We start from the raw sequence: 9,983 nt of genomic DNA on the forward strand, positions 1-9,983 counted from the left end.
AAACTGAAAAAGGGAAAGAAAAGTCCCTCAGCTTTTTCTCTCCTTACCCCACCTCCCTCCCCACTGGCACCCACCTGTTTGTTCTCCGTGTGACTTTGTTTCTGTTTGGTTATGTTTGTTCATTTGTTTTAATTTTCAGATTCCACATATAAGTGCAATCATATAGTATATGTTTTTGATTTATTTCACTTAGCATAATACTTTCTAGGTTCATCCAGTGTTGCCACAAATGGCACGATTTCATTCTTTTCTATGGTTGAGGAATATTCCATTTTGTGTGTGTGTGTATTTATGCATATATATATATATATAGCATATCTTCTTTATCCAGTCATCTGTTGATGGACACTTAAGTTGCTTCCATATCTTAGCTATTGTGAATAATGTTGCATTGAACACAGGGGTACAAATTTCTTTTCAAATTAGTATTCTCATTTTCTTCAGATAAACAGCCAAAAGTAGAATTGTTGGGTTGTATGGTAGTTTTACTTTTAGTATTTTGAGTATTCATACTGTTTTCCATATTCATTGGCTGCACTAATTTACATTCCCACCAGTAGTGCATGAAGGTTCCCTTGTCTCCACATCTTTGCCAACACTTGTTATTTGTTGTCTTTTTAATGATAGTCATCTGACAAGTGTGAGGTGATATCATTGTGGTTTTGATTTTTATTTCCCTGATGATTAATGATGTTGAGCATCTTTTCATGTGCCTGTTGGCCATCTGTATGTCTTTGCAACAATGTCTGTTCAGTCCCTTGCCCATTTTTAATTGTTGTTTTTATTCTTGTCAAGTTGTGTGAGTTTTTTTGTATATTTTAGATATTAACCCCTTGTTCGATTTATCTTTTGCAAATATCTTCTCCCATTCAGTAGGCAGCCTTTTCATTTTGTTGCTGATTTCCTTCAATGTGCAAAAGCTTTTTAATTTGATGTAGTCCCAATTGTTAATTTTTGCTTTTGTTTCCCTAGCCCAAGCAGACATATGCAAAACATATTGCTAAGACTCATGTCAGACAGTGCACTGCCTGTGTTTTTTGGGAGAAGTTTAATGGTTTCAGGTCTTTCGTTTAGGTCTTTGATCCATTTGAGTTTATTTTCCTATGTGGTATGAGAAAGTAGACTGGTTTGATTCTTTTGCAAGTAACTATCCGGCTCTGCCAGCACCATTTATTGAAGAAGCTGTATTTCCCCCATTTGTATACTCATGCCTTCATTATGGTAGATCCTCCCATATAATTTATAGTCTCTAGATTACTCTGATGCCCCACCCAATATAAATACTATGTAATAGTTGTAAACACAGTGTAAATTTTATGTAAGTAATTGCTGGCATGTGGCAAATTTGGTTTTGCTTTTGGAAATTTTTCCTCAATATTTTCAATCCATAGTTGGTTGAATCTGTGGATGTGGAACCTGGACATAAGAAGGGCTGATTGTATATAGATTTATTATTTTTTAATGTGTCCCAGCTTTAGAGAATGGTTGCTCATCAGCCTTAGTCTTCACTGACTGCTGGATCTCCACAGAGTAGGGGGCCGCCAATGTGCCCTGGCAGTCAAGTATTTTGTCATTGAGTCAGCCATCCGACTACCTGTGCTGACCCTCGCCTGGTTGGAAGGCTTAGAGCTTGGTGTCTCTGGCTGTGTTTGGAAGCCACCGCTTCTGCCTACCTGTGTTTCTATGAATTGTAGGCACCGTGCCTCCAGTTTCGTTCATCTGATGCGATTTGCTGATATTATCCAGAAGTTACATGAAATTATCTTTTTCAGTATTCTCTTATTTGTACATTTGTTTGTTTTATTTTTGTTTTATTGTTTCTTCCGCTTCTATTATTTTAGGCTTCAGAGGCAGATGTGTGTTTTAACTCCAGTATCTTTAATTGGAAATGTCAGATATTTGTGAAATTGTGCTCACTGTTTCCACTATTCTCTGTCATCTGGTTATGCTCTCACATTTCAGAAAATTTCTTCTCAGCCTTCATAGCCTAGTTTTCTTTTTTTCTACCAGCCACTCAAGTATTGCTGTTCCCTCAAGTTCTGTGCTGGTTTCTCTTTCCTCAGTGTGTCTCATTGCCATTTTCACCCACATCCTTATTTTCATAGTAGACCCCTCTCCTGAACTCCAGAATCCTCTGTCTCACCTTTAAGTGAATATTTCCACTTCTATGTTCTGAAGACATTTGGAGCCCTGTATGTAAGTCTAGTATCTGTTTCATTGTCACTGCTCTTCCTTCTGTTTCTCCAGACTTGACAAAAGTTTCCAGAACCTCCAGGGCAGATCATGCAGACCCTCTGGGAGTAAACTCTTCCTCTCTCCCTTTGCTCAGCAATTTCCCTGTTTAGCATCTTCAGTGCTGCCCCCCTTAATTTAGTCAATCCAGCTCCACCCTACTCTGGGATCATTGCTTCCTCACTGACAATTAGTTTGTGTAACTAGGACAGAGATGTGTATTCCCATAGCATGATTGGCTTCCTGCTGTTCACAGCAGGGACCTGCGGTGAGTGGAGGTGGGGGAAGGGAGGGAGGCAAGGCCCCAAGGGAGTGTGTAAGATGCTTCTGCACACATCATATGTTGCCAGTCCTTTAGGGCATGAGAAGAAAATATTAGCTTGTTCATTTACATTTTTATCTGAAAAATAACAGAATTAAGCTCTCTTCAAATGTGAATTGACAGCATTGACAGCATTGTATTTAATTTATAGATAAATATAAATAAAACTGATGATTGCTCAAGAATTTTGGGGATGTAGGTGAGTGATTAAATATTTGGAGATCACTAACAGGATTTAAGTCAAATAGATTAGCTTGTTTCCTCCCCAGAATCTCTTCTCCCTGCCTCTACAGCCTTTGTTGTATCACAGGTTCAGACCTGCTCTCCTGTCCTGTTGTGCAGTCCATTGTCTAGCCACAGTTTTTCAAGTCTTTTTAACTTTCATTGATGTTCTGCCATATATTTATAGAGAAACTGCTATTTATATTTAATCACTGAAAGTTTTATCTGCTCAGTCAAATCCAAGGTGCTAACACTCACACGAACTTGCACAGAACCCCTTTATGATCTCTGTCTGCATTGTATGTGTTTGTAGTATGGGTCCTTTAAGTCCTATGTTAGGTATGTCTTTATATGTTTCATTATAAGAGTAAGTCCTTCCAGACCAGGAAGAGTTTACTATTCAACTTGGAATTCTCAAAATCTAGAGCAGATCTGGGCGCATGAGTGCATGCAGATATTTTTCCATTTAGTAGTAAATTAATTCACCAGTGTTATTTCTGCTGATTTCTTTTTCACTCACAAAGTATAGCACAAAACAAGCTATGTAGTAGAGGTCCTTTGTAACATTTCTGGTCAATTTTCAATAGTAAAAATGGTAAAAATTTGTATTTAAACACTTATTTTTTTCCCACATCACCTGATTTGGGCCATTTCAGGTTGAGTAGAAATATATTTTTCTAGGGATCCTTGTCATTCAGGGATGTACCTGTGGGCTTCACCAGGCAGAATGGTAGCACCTGGACCCTGCTTAGAGGATCCTGTGCAGGGACGTGATGCTGGAGAACTACAGCCACCTCCTCCCAGTGGGTGGGTAGCACTTGCTTCCCATGTAGTCCCCCAATTTACATGTCCTTTCTTATTTACGTGGAATTTTTGTAGAACATAATAATATTTAGGATGGGGATTCAGAGGTAAAGGATAATTTATCCCTTTTCTGTACCAGGAAGAATGTGTTGTTCTCTGTCCCATAACAGGATTAAATGAGCTTTTTTAAAAATGGACACTCTTTGAGGTATACTGTCCTCCTCCTTCAAAGGCCCCACAACTCATCCAATTTGTCTCATCATGCAGTGCTCATTTACAGCGTATTGCATCCCTAAACCAGAAGTGACCCTCAAGCTGGAACAAGGAGAGGAGCCTTGGATATTAGAGGAATAATCATGAAGCTGGAGTGTCCCAGGTGAGTTAGTGTGAGTCTGAGCCAGATGGAGTTTAGGAGGAAATTAGATCACAGAGTTAGTTCAGAGATTAAGGCCATTGAAATGATCTTCAGGAGTCACTTTTTAGTGGCTCTTGAACTTTGGAAGTAGCTTGCTGACATAACCCAAATACCCAGTGTCACAAAATCACCCAGTATCTCCTTTTGTCACTCTCATACCCAAATGGTTTCCTTTTTTTTTTTAAAGATATAAATTATATAGAGTTAAATACAGTGTTTAAGTTTTCAAGAACATACAATTTTATATATGTACAGACCCATATTTTCATTATGAAGGTTAACATATGGAACATTTCTTAGCACCCCAGGAGGCTCCCTGGTGTCCTCTTACCAGTAAGTAACATCTCTTCCTTCTATTATCATAGATCAGATTTGCCTGTTTTTAACTTCAGATAACTAGTCATACAGTATGCACTGTATGTGTACTTGCACTGTGTATATACATACGTACACACTATACATGTGTATATATACTACAAATACACAAAAATACATGTAGAATCTAGCTTTTTGGATCAGCACTGTGTTTGTGAGATACATGTGTATTATATATATTAGTACTTTATTGCTTTGTATTGCTGTGTAGTGTTCCATTGTGACTATTCCAGAATTTATCTGTCCATTTTATTATTGAAACACATTTAGGGTACATATTTGAAACATACTTGTTTTAGATAGATTTATTTTGAAATTCGGGGCATTTGAAAAAGGGTGTTATAAATTGTTGTATTTGAAGTATAGCTGATTTACAATATTATATTTGTTTCAGGTGCTCCATTTAAAGTTACTACAAGATAATGCCTATAATTCCCTGTGCTATACAATATATCCTTGTTGCTCATCTATTTTATACATTGTAGTTTCTGTTTCAAAAACCAGACCCCGAATTTGTCCCTCTCCACTTCCATCTCCCTTTAGTAACCATGTTTGTTTTCTGTATCTGTGAGTCTGTTTCTGTTTTGCATATACATTCATTTGTAAAATTTTTTAGTTTCCACATATAATTGATATATAGTATTTGTCTTTCTCTGATTCATTTCACTAGAGCATAATATTCTCTAGGTCCATCCACACTGCTGCAAAAGACAGAGTTCATTATTTTTTATGACCGAGTAATGTTCCATTGTGTGTGTGTGTGTGTGTGTGTGTGTGTGTGTGTGTGTGTGTACGTACGTACCCCCCCATGTCTTTATCTGGTCATCTGTCAGTGGGCACTTATGTTGTTTCCATGTCTTGGCCATTGTAAATAATGCTGCTGTGAACATTGGGGTGCATGTATTTTTCAAATTAGTGTTTTTGTTTTCTTTGGATATATGCTCAGGTGTATTATCTGCAAACAGGGACAGTTAAACCACTAGCCCTCCAATTTGGACACCACTTACTCTGTGTGCGTGTGTCTATGATTGCTGTGATTAGGGCTTCCAATACTGTGTTGACAAGTGGAGATAGTGGGCATCCCTGTCTTGCTCCTGGATTTAATGGGAAGGCTTTCAGCTTTTCACCATCGAGTATGATGTTGGCTGTGGGTTTGTCATAAATGGCCTTTATTATGTTGAGCTATGCTCGCTCTATACACACTTTAATGAGAGTTTCTATCATGAATGAATATTGAATTTGATCAAATGCTTTCATCTGCACCTATTGAGATGATCATGTGATTTTTCCCTTCCTTTCATTAATGTGGTGTGTCACATGAATTGATTTGCAGGTAATGATCCATCCTTGCATCTCTCAAATAAATTTACCTACTTTATCGTGGTTTATGATTCTTTTTATATACTTTTGTATTCACTTTGCTAATATTTTGTTGAGTATTTTTCCATCTATATTCATCAGAAGTATTGGCGTATAATTTTATTTTCATAGTGTCTTTGCCTGATTTTGGTATCAGGGTACTTTTCACCTTGTGGAATGAATTTGGGCGTGTTCTGTTTTCTTCAGTTTTCAGGATAGTGTGAGAAGGGAGGTATTAGTTGGTCATTATGTGTTTGGTAGAATTTCCCTGTGAAGCCATCCAGTCTTGGACATTTGTTTGGAGAATTTTTTATTACAAAAAAAAAAACCATTCTACGTTTTTGATTTGTAGTTACCATAGCCTTAAGTTGCTAGCGCAGAAGCCCTGAGCGTTGGGTCAGAGCTGGTTCCATTCCTCAGAAGGAAGCAGCACAGGAGCAGGAGAGGCTGGACTGTGCGCCCACTGTACTAGTCCTGGCACATGTCAGTGTTCCAGGACACTCCCAGTCTGCCGTATATGACAGCACCAGTAATGCCCCCCATTCCATTCAATGCAGTGTCAGATCTAGTCCAGCTCTGTCCCCCATTTGTGCTCTCTCCTCAGCAGCAGCCTTCACCCTAGTGAGGAGCTGTGCCATGGAGCAAAAGGGGCAGGAGCGGGTACTTTGTGTAGTCTGGGCAGAAGTCCAGAGAAACCAGCCAGAGTCCTGGCAGTCTCAGTCGGCTTCCTCCACCTTCTTTTTTGAGCAGGCAAGCATGTGTGACATGCTCTTCATAAGTGGAGTGCCGAGTTTCTCACAGAGCCCTCTCCAGTCCCACTGATGTTCATACCAGCCAAGGGGCCTTGTCTTCCTGGTGTTGGGCCCCAGGGCTGGGGGTGCCCGGCATGTGGTTTGAACTCACTCCCTGGGGAGGATCTCTAAGCCTGTGTAATATCCCTCCTAGGGGTGCAGGTCTCGACCTGATCCCTTCCTTCCCAGCTCCCTGTGGGTTCTTTTTACAGCCTTAGTTGTGTAAAGGTCTTTCTGCGGGTCTCCAGATTGTTTTCAGTGAGAATTGCTCCAGAGATAGACGTATTTTTGATGTGTTCATGGAAGGAGATGAATTCAGCATTTTCCTCTACTGCCACTTTGATTTCCTTTTCCATAAATATTCTTCATGTGTATTTTGCAGGATGTTATTTTTGTTAGATGTATAACCAGAAATCAACTTGCTGAGTATAGAGTAGTCACATATTTAGCTTTAGTAATATTTAATTTAGACAGTTTTCCAAAATGTTTGAATTCAATTATACTGCCACCATCCTTGTGTGAGATTTCCAGTCGCATCACATCCTGTTAGCGCTTAGTATTGTCAGTCTAATTAATTTTAGCCATTCTAGTCATTGTGGTGTGTTACCTCGTGAAATTTTAATTTCCATTTCTGTGATGATTAATGATTTTGAACATCTTTCCATCTGTTTGTTGCCTATTTGGATATCTCCTTTAGTGAAGTGAATATTCAGGTCATTTACTTTTATTATATTATTGGAATATTAGTCTTAGTCTATTGATTTATAGTATTTAAAAATACATTCCAAGAATGAATCTTTTGTCAATAGTATGTATTGAAAAATACATTTTTTGAAATGTCTTGTCATTTTCTTAATATCTTCTGATGAACAGAAAATTAAACAGACTATAATTTCTTCTACTGAATTGCAGTTTTGTCTTTGTCAAATATCAGGCAATCATATGTGTATGATTATGTTCCTGGGCTTTCTGTTCTGTTCCACTGGCTGATCTATCCATGTTTAGGACAACACTACACTTATACTATTATAGTATTATAACTTAGTAATAAGTCTTGCTATCTGGAAGCGTTATTAGCCTTGTAGATTTGCTGTTTTCCTCAAGACTGCTTGACTGTTCTACAGCATGAATACAGACTGCTGCCAGGATTATCTTTCATCTACAGAATATATTATAATGATATCAATGTTTTTAGACATTCTGGACAATTCTGTGCTGCTATGGGTCTTCTGCATTTTCATTATATTTTAGAATCAGCTTGTTTCCACAAATACACACATGCACGCACACACACGCATGCACACACAGGCACACCCTGTTAGGATTTTTTTTTTTTTGAGACTGTATTGCTTATTTTGGGGAGAACTGACATCTCAACAGTGCTGCATATTCCATTCCATGACCCTGGTACCTTTACTTAGGTCTCTAATTTCTCCTGGTTCTGTGGTTTTCAGTTTAGCAGTTTTGCCAATTTTTCATTAAGACGTTCCTGAATATTTTATACTGTTTTCACTTTTTACTTTGTGCTGTCTGTACTATATATTCTCTAAATGTGTAATGCTAATATATAGGAAAACAGTTGAGGTTTGCACATTTCCCTTGTATCCCGCAACCTTCCTGATTCACTTATTCTGGTAATTGTGTTGTAGATTTATGAAAATTTTCTGTGTAAACCGTTTTGTCATCTGTGAATAAAGACAAGTTTACTTCTTCCTTCATAATCTTTATGCTGTTTTTCTTTTCCTTGTGTTTTGTACTGGCTCAGAATACCGGTAAAGTGTATAAAAGTAGTGAGAGTGAACATCTTGGATTTGTTTCTGACCTCAGGGAGAAACCACTCAGTACGTTACCATTAATTTTGATGTTAAATGAAGGATTTCTGTAAATTCTCTTTATTTCTTGAGGAAGTTCTCTTCCATTCCATGTTTCTAAGACTTGCTTTAAAATTATCAATAAATATTGAATTTGGCCAAATGCTTTTATTGCATGTAGTGAGATAATCACATAACTTTCCTTATTTATTCTGTGAGTATGGTGCATGGTCTTAGTTGATTTTCAGTTGTTAAACCAATCTGATATTCCTCAAATACATCATCTTTGATCAAAATGTATTGTTTTTATAATGACTGAATTTGATTTTTCTGTATGTATCCATAGAGAGGTTATCCTGTAATTTTCCTTGTTGTAATCTTCCAGGTTTGAGATTGAAGACTGTATTACTTTCATTTTCATAAGATGAGTTGAACATCGTTTCATATTTTTCAATTCTGTTCATGAATTTATAGAAGATTTTATTATTTTAATATTTGGAAGATTTTACCAATGAAGCCATTTGGGCCTGAAGTTATCTCTTTGGAGAGATACAAAGTTTCAGGCTGTAAAGTTTTTAATATTTATCTTTGTTAATATTATCATAAACAAAACACATGTAGTTTCTGGAACACTACAGATGAATTATTATTTATTAAAGCCAAGTAATAACAGTGTGTTTCTGATGTACCTTAATATCTTACTCTTGGTATCATGCGGTGTTCTGCACATACATGCAAAGCTAATGTTGCAGGTGAAGAACGCTGATAAAATGAATCTGGCCATGTTTCTATGGAAGAGAGAGGGGTAGCTCAACCCCATCCTCTTTTCAAAGGAGAGATAAAAACCTTTGTTCCCTTGGAGGATCCTGAGTTCTCTCTCTAAACTTTTGGTATATAAATCAATTTCTTCATGGAGAAAAAAACCCATTGTTTTTAGCTTTGCACCAATGATATCACCAGTATCACGATGAGATTTTGAAATTTCAGAAATTTCAAAACTGGTCTATACACTGCCTCCTCCCCACACACATCTTTTTTGTCCTCATTGTACCCAGTTAGTAGCCCAGAGAAAATCCCATCCTGAAGACAGCAGTGTTCAGTAATATGACTACCATGCTGACGTGTGTGTACCAAGAAGGAGGTGAGGACAATAGAATCAGGCTCATTCTTTCTCATTTTTGAAAAGTCAGCAGTGGTTAGATGTCCTCCAGAGGGGGGTTTAAATCCAGATTTGATACACTGCCCCAGAAATGAGTGTTCCTCCCCACTACCGTGTGCCATCCACAGGAATCATAAACTAAGTATTTGGGAAGCCTCTGTAATCTTGGTTGTACAGGCTACTAGAACAAGCTTTTCACATGGGAACCAGAGACCCAGGCAGTTTTTTGCCAGGATCCACAGTGTATCCATAGCTTATAGCACCACATGGGGGTTTTCCAACATTGTCAGAGTTCTGTCATTGAGCAGGATGACCACACCTGCTTGCACTTTGGCAAAGCTGAAGGCCAGAGCAGAGGAGGCAGTTAGAGAAAGCCTCTGTGACTCCAGGCATTAGATGTCTAGCTTGCTGGCCTGCAAGGCTTTATTTGCAAAGTTTTCTTTTTAAAAGTCTTCTTCACGGTGTAAGCTGTAGATCCCAAATTGAAACACTG

General features: G+C 38.0%; 1 long non-coding RNA gene across 1 annotated transcript in view; it reads left to right on the forward strand.

The window, feature by feature from the left end:
* LOC140699209 (uncharacterized) overlaps positions 1 to 9,983 on the forward strand; it is a 45,792-nt gene that overhangs the window by 33,159 nt on the left and 2,650 nt on the right. The window contains exon 3 of the long non-coding RNA XR_012077220.1: positions 3,848 to 3,956. This is a non-coding gene — a long non-coding RNA (uncharacterized lncRNA). The remainder of the gene's footprint in view (positions 1 to 3,847; positions 3,957 to 9,983) is intronic.

Source organism: Vicugna pacos, chromosome 11, assembly GCF_048564905.1.
Source record: "Vicugna pacos chromosome 11, VicPac4, whole genome shotgun sequence".
Classification (NCBI taxonomy): Eukaryota; Metazoa; Chordata; class Mammalia; order Artiodactyla; family Camelidae; genus Vicugna; species Vicugna pacos.